General features: G+C 40.4%; 1 long non-coding RNA gene across 1 annotated transcript; it reads left to right on the forward strand.

Annotated features, from left to right (window-relative positions):
* Positions 1–342: 342 nt before the first annotated feature.
* On the forward strand, positions 343–7936 carry LOC131191223 (uncharacterized). The gene is made up of 3 exons (XR_009153449.1): positions 343–462; positions 6461–6574; positions 7679–7936. It is a non-coding gene; the product is annotated as an uncharacterized LOC131191223 (long non-coding RNA).
* Positions 7937–8544: the final 608 nt, after the last annotated feature.

An 8544-nucleotide genomic window follows, 5' to 3' on the forward strand; every position in this document is an offset into this window, starting at 1 on the left:
ACCAGCGTGCCTACCGTCCCTGTCCTAATGTTTTCTTTTATTCATACCCTTTACATGTGTTTGTAATTAGGTTTACACTTGTACCTGTCATAAAATACATGCTTGACGAAATAAATAAAATTAAAATAAATAAATAAACAAACAAACACCCTCAGACCAAGCACTTTTCAAACTTTTGTTTGAAAATCTGCAGCAATGAAGCACCCACAACTCTAGAGGGCAGTCCATTCTGCTGCTTAAGGGCTCTCACAACCAGATAATTCCTTCCAAGTTCTAGTTTGGATCTCTTCCTGGAAAACTTCCACCTGCTGGTTCTTGCTCTAGCCTTGGGGTACTACGGAGAACAAATCCACACCCTCTTCCTTAAGACAGCTCTTTATTGGAAGACTGCTATTGTGTCTCTACTGAGCCTTCTTTTCTTACGGCTAATCCCTAGTTCTGTTAATCCGCTATTCATAAAATGTAAGTTCTAAACTCCTCATCATTGTTTTGTTTTTGTTTTGGTTTTTTTTAATCTATGGAGATTCTCAATCATCCAGATCATGATTGTGCCAAATATGCTTTTCAAAAGGCAACTTTGTACTTTCTTGGGTTTTTTTCCTTGCAAACGTTTAGCTTCTCATCAAATAAGCTGTTGATAAATAAAAAAAGATGTTGAGACTCTAGAAAGAGTGCAGAGAAGAGCAACAAAAATGATTAGGGGACTGGAGATTAAAACATATGAAGAACAGTTGCAGGAACTGGGTATGTCTAGTTTAATGAAAAGAAGGATTAGGGGAGACATGATAGCAGTGTTCCAATATCTCGGGGGTTGCCACAAAGAAGAGGGAGTCAAACGAAGAAGAGAGAGTCAAACTATTCTCCAAAGCACCTGAGGGCAGAACAAGAAGCAAAAACAAGAAGCAAACTAATCAAGGAGAGAAGCAACTTAGAACTAAGGAGAAATTTCCTGACAGTTAGAACAATCAATAAGTGGAACAACTTGCCTGCAGAAGTTGTGAATGCTCCAACACTGGAAATTTTTAAGAAAATGTTGGATAACCATCTGTCTGAGATGGTGTAGGGTTTTCCTGCCTGGGCAGGGGGTTGGACTAGAAGACCTCCAAGGTCCCTTCCAACTCTGTTGTTGTTGTTGTTGTTATGCTTCTTCAGTTCAGTTTGTTTAAGGAACTGATTTATTTTCTGGTTCACATAAAACACGGGACCATTCATTAGCTCAAAAGAGGGTTTTCATAACACAACAAGCAACAACAACATCTGAGAACTGAAGAAATTTCTTGGGTGAGAAGCAAAATTTTTCCAAGGAAAAAAACCCAAAAAAGTCCAGTTACCTTAAAAAGAACGGCACCTTTGGGACTGTTGGAAGAAATATCCTTCTGGGTTCAGTTCCAAGTGGGGAAAAAGACACTGGATTCATGGAAGTTGCTTGGAAAGAAGGTTTATTGATGAACAGGATCACATGCCTTGGACATCTTGGGCGAAAAAAGAGCAGAGATGCTAAGAGTGCCTGGGTTTTATGCCCTCTGTTGGGCTTTCAGTTTGAGCTTGTGTTCTGATTGGTTGTCAGACTCCCATGAGGCCATGGAGGGGTAATTTTGTAGGTTGTCTTTTGGGTCCCAAGCTTGGTTGAATCTTGCTGGGTGATGATGTAATGAAAGAGCTTTGGACAGCTCCTACAATGGCTCTTCTTGAAGGAGGTAGATCTTCGTTATGTAGAATAGACTGGCCTAGGCCTTAATGGCCCATTGACAAAGTGGTGGGGGGACTGAGTTTCTGCCTCCCTTTTAGGGGAAATATTCTGCCCTTTTAATATTTCCTAAAATATCTCATTTTCCTAGGAGAGGGGTGGATGCTAACTTCCGACAGGACCTCATCACTTTTTGTGGCTCTCTTTTGCATCTTAGAGAAACTAAGTCGCAAATGTCTAGCTCGGTAATAGTCCACAGGAAAATAATCTTTTTCTGTATTTTCCTGTTAAAGACTACTTCAGCTTCAATCACAACAATACAATAGCAAACAATAGATTTAAACTTAATGTTAACCGCTTCAATCTTGATTGCAGAAAATATGACTTCTGTAACAGAGTTGTTAATGCTTGGAACACACTACCTGACTCTGTAGTCTCTCTTTTTTTTTTTATTTGCATTTATATCCCGCCCTTCTCTGAAGACTCAGGGCGGCTTACACTATGTTAGCAATAGTCTTCATCCTATTTGTATATTTATATACAAAGTCAACTTATTGCCCCCAACAATCTGGGTCCTCATTTTACCTACCTTATAAAGGATAGAAGGCTGAGTCAACCTTGGGCCTGGTGGGACTAGAACCTGCAGTAATTGCAAGCAGCTGTGTTAATAACAGACTGTCTTAGCAGTCTGAGCCACAGAGGCTCATAATCCCAAAAGCTTTAACCAAAAACTGTCTACTATTGACCTCACCCCATTCCTAAGAGGTCTGTAAGGGGCGTGCATAAGAGCACAAATGTGCCTACCGTTCCTGTCCTATTGTTTTCTTTCATTATATCCAATCAATATAGTTATTACATACTTATGCTTATATATATATGCTTATGTATTATATAGTTACTTTCATGCTTATGCTTATATATACTGTTGTGACAAAATAAATAAATAAATAAAAATAAATAAATGAATGAGGCTGAATCTGAATTCCCATTTACATTCCAGGGTTTCTCTGAGCCCTAAATAGGTTTATTGTTTGTAGAAAGGACAACATGAAAGTATAATCATGGCTCTTCCTGTGCATACTTGAAACACATCTTCTCTGTCCATAACATCTACCCTATTAAAAAATCCTCTCCCCAGAGATATGGACACCTCAACCTTACTGGCCTTTCAGGAAGCTGTGAAGACTTTGCACTTCCTCTGGGTGGTTCATTTGGGAACTCCGGTGTTTTGTGTTCTAATTACTGAACTTTAATCATGATCCTAACCGTGCTCTATAATTTATTATAAGAATAAATTATAGAGCAGCTAGGAATTAGAGCTGTGATGTGGCAGGTTCAATTTTAGGTTGCAGCAGTAAGAAGAGGATTTTCCAAATCACAGGAAGTCATAGTCAAACCCCACTTTGAATACTGCATCCAGCTGTTGGAAGAAATGTCCATCTGGGTTCGGTTCCAAGTGGGAAGAAAGACGCTGGAAACATGGAGACTGCTTGGAGAGATGGTTTAACGGTGGGCAGGAGTCAGGACCACATAGTTTGAGGTCCTGGGCAAAAAAGAGCACATGGATGAGACAGGGAGAGAGATTTATACCCACCCTTGGGCCCCGACTTGGAGCTTCCTGTTCCTGTGTAAGAAATGTACTCTGATTAGTTGTCAGACTCCCAGGCCTGGTTGAATCTTGCTGGGTGATGATGTAATGAAGGGGCTTTGGGCAATTCCTATTATGGCTTAATAGCTTTGTCCTAGTTTGGATCTTGAGTGAGGGCTAATCCTATCATGTCCTGAAGGCCATGTCTTTTGTGTTGTAGATAAGCTGGCCCAGCCTTTGTCTTGTAGATAAGTTGGCACCAACCTCTCTGTTGGGTGGGGGGCAGGGAGCTGAGGCTCTGAGTTTGTCTTTAGAAATATGCTTCTCCTTTAGGGAAAATATAATATTCTGCCTTTTTAATATTTCCTAGAATATTTCATTTTCCTAGGAGAGGGGTGGGTGCTAATTTCCTACACAGTTCTGGGTGCTACATTTTAATGCTGCTTATACTATATGTGTGTGTGTGTGTGTGTTTAAAGGAACTAATTTATTTTCTGATTTCGCATAAAACACTGAACCATTCATTAGCCAAAAACATAACACATAACACAACAAGCAACAACAACAACAACAAAGCAATCCAAATGTAAAATTAACCACAACGCAGCCTTCAGGCTTGACCTGTTTAAGGACAAGCTGGAATGGAGCCAAAGATGGACAAAGATGGATGACCAGAGGACTGGAAGCAAAGTTCTATCCAAAGAGGCAGATGGGAAGAATCACCTTGAATTGTGAGATGGGCAGCATAAGTAGGCAAATAGAGGCTGGAAGGTTTAGTTTTGATGTTTTTAGAAAGCAGGGGGTAGAGTTGACGGGGCTTTCAACTTTTATGATTCTTTGAAAAGGGGGTGGGGAAGAGGTAAGGAGGAAGAAAAGCTCTTTTGGATCAGGCATAAGGCCAATCGAATCTCGGTCTGGTGTTTTTCTGGCGTTATATACCAATGGTACCATCAGATACCAATGGTACCGTCAGATCTGCCATCTATAACATAGTGTACATTTCAGTCTTTTTAACCTCATATTTTCCTTCTGTTCCAGCAGTATATTCTTATAAAACAGGTTCTTAGCCAGTTTTATATACTGTATACTCTTTCCCTTGTTCTTCTCCCCTTTCAAATTTCAATAAAAGTTTATAGCAATTACATTTTTCATTGTTTGTACATAGTTCAGCTCAGCGGTGAAATCCAATTTTTTTTTTAATACCGGTTCTGTGGGCATGGCTTGGTGGGCATGGTGTGGCTTGGTGGGCGTGGCAGGGGAAGGGTACTGCAAAATCCCCATTCCCACCCCACTCCTGGGGGAAGGATATTGCAAAATCTCCATTCCCACCCCACTTTTGGGCCAGCCAGAGTGGTATTTGCCGGTTCTCCGAACTACTCAAAATTTCTGCTACCGGTTCTCCAGAACCTGTTAGAATCTGCTGGATTTCACCCCTGGTTCAGCTTCAGATTTAGTTTTCTGCCGCTCAATTCCAGAATCCTAGCATCTACCGTAAATCTTTCTCTTAACTGTGCATACAAAACCATTGCAAACCAAATCCCTCTGCAGTCAGTTGCTCTCAATTTCATTTTTTATTCTTCATGTTCCTATTCTAACAACTCTTGATAAATTGATCATTTTCTTTATCTACTGTTTCCTTCCTATAAAATGCTTCTTGCGCTGAGACTCATAAAGGTATTTTTGGGCATAGTCTGTGTTTATATCTGTTCCATATTCTCAACATGGCACTTCTAATATAATGGTTCTTACAATGTACATTAACCTTAACTTTATTAAACCATAAAAGACTATGCTATCTGACTATTAGATGGTGCCTTTCTTATTCTAAGATTCTTTTATTTCTCAGTAGAACCTTTTCTTTCATCCAGACCAAGCAGTAGCTGCAAAGTACAATTTCAAAACAGGCAGTCCCAATCCTTGTTCCTTTACCTTGTGAAGTATTTTAAATTTAATTTTCTTTCTTTCTTTCTTACATTTCCATACAAACTTAGATACATCCTTCTGCCACTGTTCAAATGGGACATCAATTGTCAAAGTAGCTAGTGCTTGAAACAAAAACATAAATTTTTGCAAAACATTCATTTTTATCACAGAAATTATCTCCAACAATGGTAATTGTAATTTCTCCCATGTTAACATATCCTCCTTGATTTTATTCCATGTCCTAACATAATTATTGTGGTACAACATTTGTTGTTGTTGTTGGTTGCAAAATTGTGTCCGACCCATCACAACCCCATGGACAATGTTCCTCCAGGCCTTCCTGTCTTCTACCATCCCCTGCAGTCCATTTAAGTTCACACCTACTGCTTCCAGCCACCTCATTCTCTGTCGTCCCATTCTTCTTTTGCCCTCAATCTTTCCCAGCATTAGGCTCTTCTCCAGTGAGTTCTTCCTTCTCATTAGGTGGCCAAAGTATTTGAGTTTCATCTTCAGTATCTGGCCTTCTAAAGAAGAGTCAGGGTTGATCTCCTCTAGGACTGACAGGTTTGATCGCCTTGCAGTCCAAGGGACTCTCAGGAGTTTTACCCAGCACCAGAGTTCAAAGGCCTCAATTCTTTGGTGCTGAGCCTTTCTTATGGTCCAACCTTCACAACCATACATTGCAACTGGGAAAACCATAGCCTGGACTCTACGCACTTTTGTTCGCAGGGTGATGTCTCTGTTTTTAAGTATGCGGTCTAGATTTGCCAAATGCCCCAAACTCCTTTAGTTTTGAGAGTAATATTTCCATTCCTTCCTGGCTGAGTATTTTTTTTTTTGCTAAGGGTTAGCCTTGGATGCCGTCATTTTCATTTCCCACAATGCAACAGGACTTCAGGGGACTTTGGAAAACTTATCATTCCCTCTTCCCAACTCACTCTTGCATAAATGGGGGCAGGCATGCTGGTCTTCCCATTTCTCATTTGTACAGGGTAGAAAAGCCTCTCTGATTGTGGCAGGAAATGCCAACTGCGTACTCCTTTTTACAGCATAAATGGGCAAATTAGAGGCTGGGTGGATCAAAATAACAGGATATGGGCTCTTCCTGCTCCAGGGTGTGCTGGCTCTGGTGGAGGCCCAGGTGTAATGGAAGGAAACCACTTGGTTTGGATTCTGTTCCCTTGTCTTTGCAGAACTGCTTTCAATCAACACATGCCTGAAGCTCAAATGACTTTTACTTAATTGTTTTTTTTCCACTGCAGGGCAGGATTATCATAAACCAATTACAAACCTGGGTGGGCCATAGAATGTGGAACCAAACCATCAAATTAAATGTGGAAAGAATAAACATGATTATTGGCACACTTTGCAATCTAGTAAGCCGTATTTTGGTATGGGGAAGGAGGAGAGAGGGGGGTGGGATGGTTAATCTTTTTTCCCCTTTGATGAGTTGAATCTTGCAGAAGTTAAAATCCGTTCTGTAGCCTGGGGAACCATAGACCTTTCTTACATACAACTAAATTGTAAACCATAACTGGCTGGTCTGAAGAAAATCCAAACCATTTACATTACGATGGTTTATGCATATTTTGGCTTGAGCCATCGATTTGGAGAGAAGATAACTTGCATCAGTACAATACATGACTGGCAGAACAGAATGCACCAGGTCTTCTCTGGCTCATGGCCAACCTGCCTCTACATCTACTTGGGTTGTCAACAGAAGGACAGTAGAAAGAGGAATAACCTGACCTTCCTTGGCCATTAAATAAAGTAAGAATGTGTTTCTAAGTTTCTAAGGCAAATGATTTCATGGCTAAGAATTCCAGGAACTGAAGTCCCAGCATGTCTAGATGGCCTCAGGTTGGGGTGGTTTAACGTAGGAGCATCTTACCTCATGTTTTTTACTCCAAGGGAGCTCATGAGCTTAAAATATAAAGTTAATCCCTCAGACCTTGGAACTTTATTTATTCAGGTGTTTCAGTTCTTTTACAGCAGAGCTATTAATAATAACTATCCCAACTATTCTTTCCCTCTGGGATCTTAAGTAATTGCTCTGAAAATGTTTCCTCCCAATGTGTCAGCTTGTTGACTGACTAAAACTCCAGGCCATAGAGGAAGACTCCCCAACTTCTCTCTTGTCCAATCTTCTCCCTTTTGTTCATGGGCTTGAGCCTCCAACCACCTCATGAACTTATCCTGCCTTCTGTCCCACCACAAACCGGGCAGAGATCTGTATTTATTATTTATTTATTTGTTTGTTTATTTATCAAGCAAATATAAGTATAAACATGATTGTAAATACATGAAATGGATATAAATAAACGGGGACATTAGGACAGGGACGGGTAGCCAGGCTGGTGCGCTTATGCACGCCCCTTACAGACCTCTTAGGAATGTGGTGAGGTCAGCAGTAGACAATCTAAGGTTAAAGTTTTGGGTATGATGCGGGCACGATGCGAACCGGTAGTAAAGGTAAGTAGAACCCACCCCTGTGCAGTACCCCCATGGTCACTTGATCAAAACTTGAGCACTTGGAGCGGAGAGGAGGAGGAATGTCGGGATAAAGAAATATTGATAAGTTGAGAGATGGAAAATTATTATGTTACTATTGTGTGGTAGGCAGGAATTGTACTGGTATTGAAAGTAATTTTCACAGACGAAGAGATTTATGTGTCTGAATTTTGATAGACTGTACACATTTATATATCGAATATGAATTGTATTTGTTGTGAGGTAAAACTGGATGGAAATGTTTGAACCAGAAAAGTCACACTATGTCCAATGTTTTTAACTGTATATTTAATAAAAAACTTTTTAAATTTAAAAAAAAACACCAAAACCTTGAGTACTTGGAAACCAGCATGTATTTATAAAGGTCGTAGCATCCCAGGGTCATCTAATTGTCACTTGTGACCTTCCCAAGTAAGGTCAATGGGGGAAGCTGAATTCGCTCAATGACTGCATAATTCACTTAACTGCAGTGATTCGCTTAAAAATTGAACACAATTCATTTAACAACCAGCTTGCTTAGCAATGGTAATTCTGGTCCTAGTTGTGGTTGTATGTTGAGGAATATATATTTTATAGGTGAGAACCAATAATGCTGCTTGCCAGGCAAGCATGCAGTACTGCAATACAAATATCCACTGCAGAAGGATATTAATATGCATATTTTTGTATTTATTTATTTTGTTACATTTATGTAGTGTATATGGCATAGGCCCGGGCTTTCTACGGGACCGTCTGCTGCCACCGATTGCCTCCCACCGATCCATGCGCTCTCACAGGGAGGGACTCCTTAGGGTGGCGTCAGCCAGGCAGTGCCGACTGGCGACACCCAGAGGGA

The sequence above is a fragment of the Ahaetulla prasina genome, chromosome 2 (genome assembly GCF_028640845.1).
Source record: "Ahaetulla prasina isolate Xishuangbanna chromosome 2, ASM2864084v1, whole genome shotgun sequence".
Taxonomy (NCBI): Eukaryota; Metazoa; Chordata; class Lepidosauria; order Squamata; family Colubridae; genus Ahaetulla; species Ahaetulla prasina.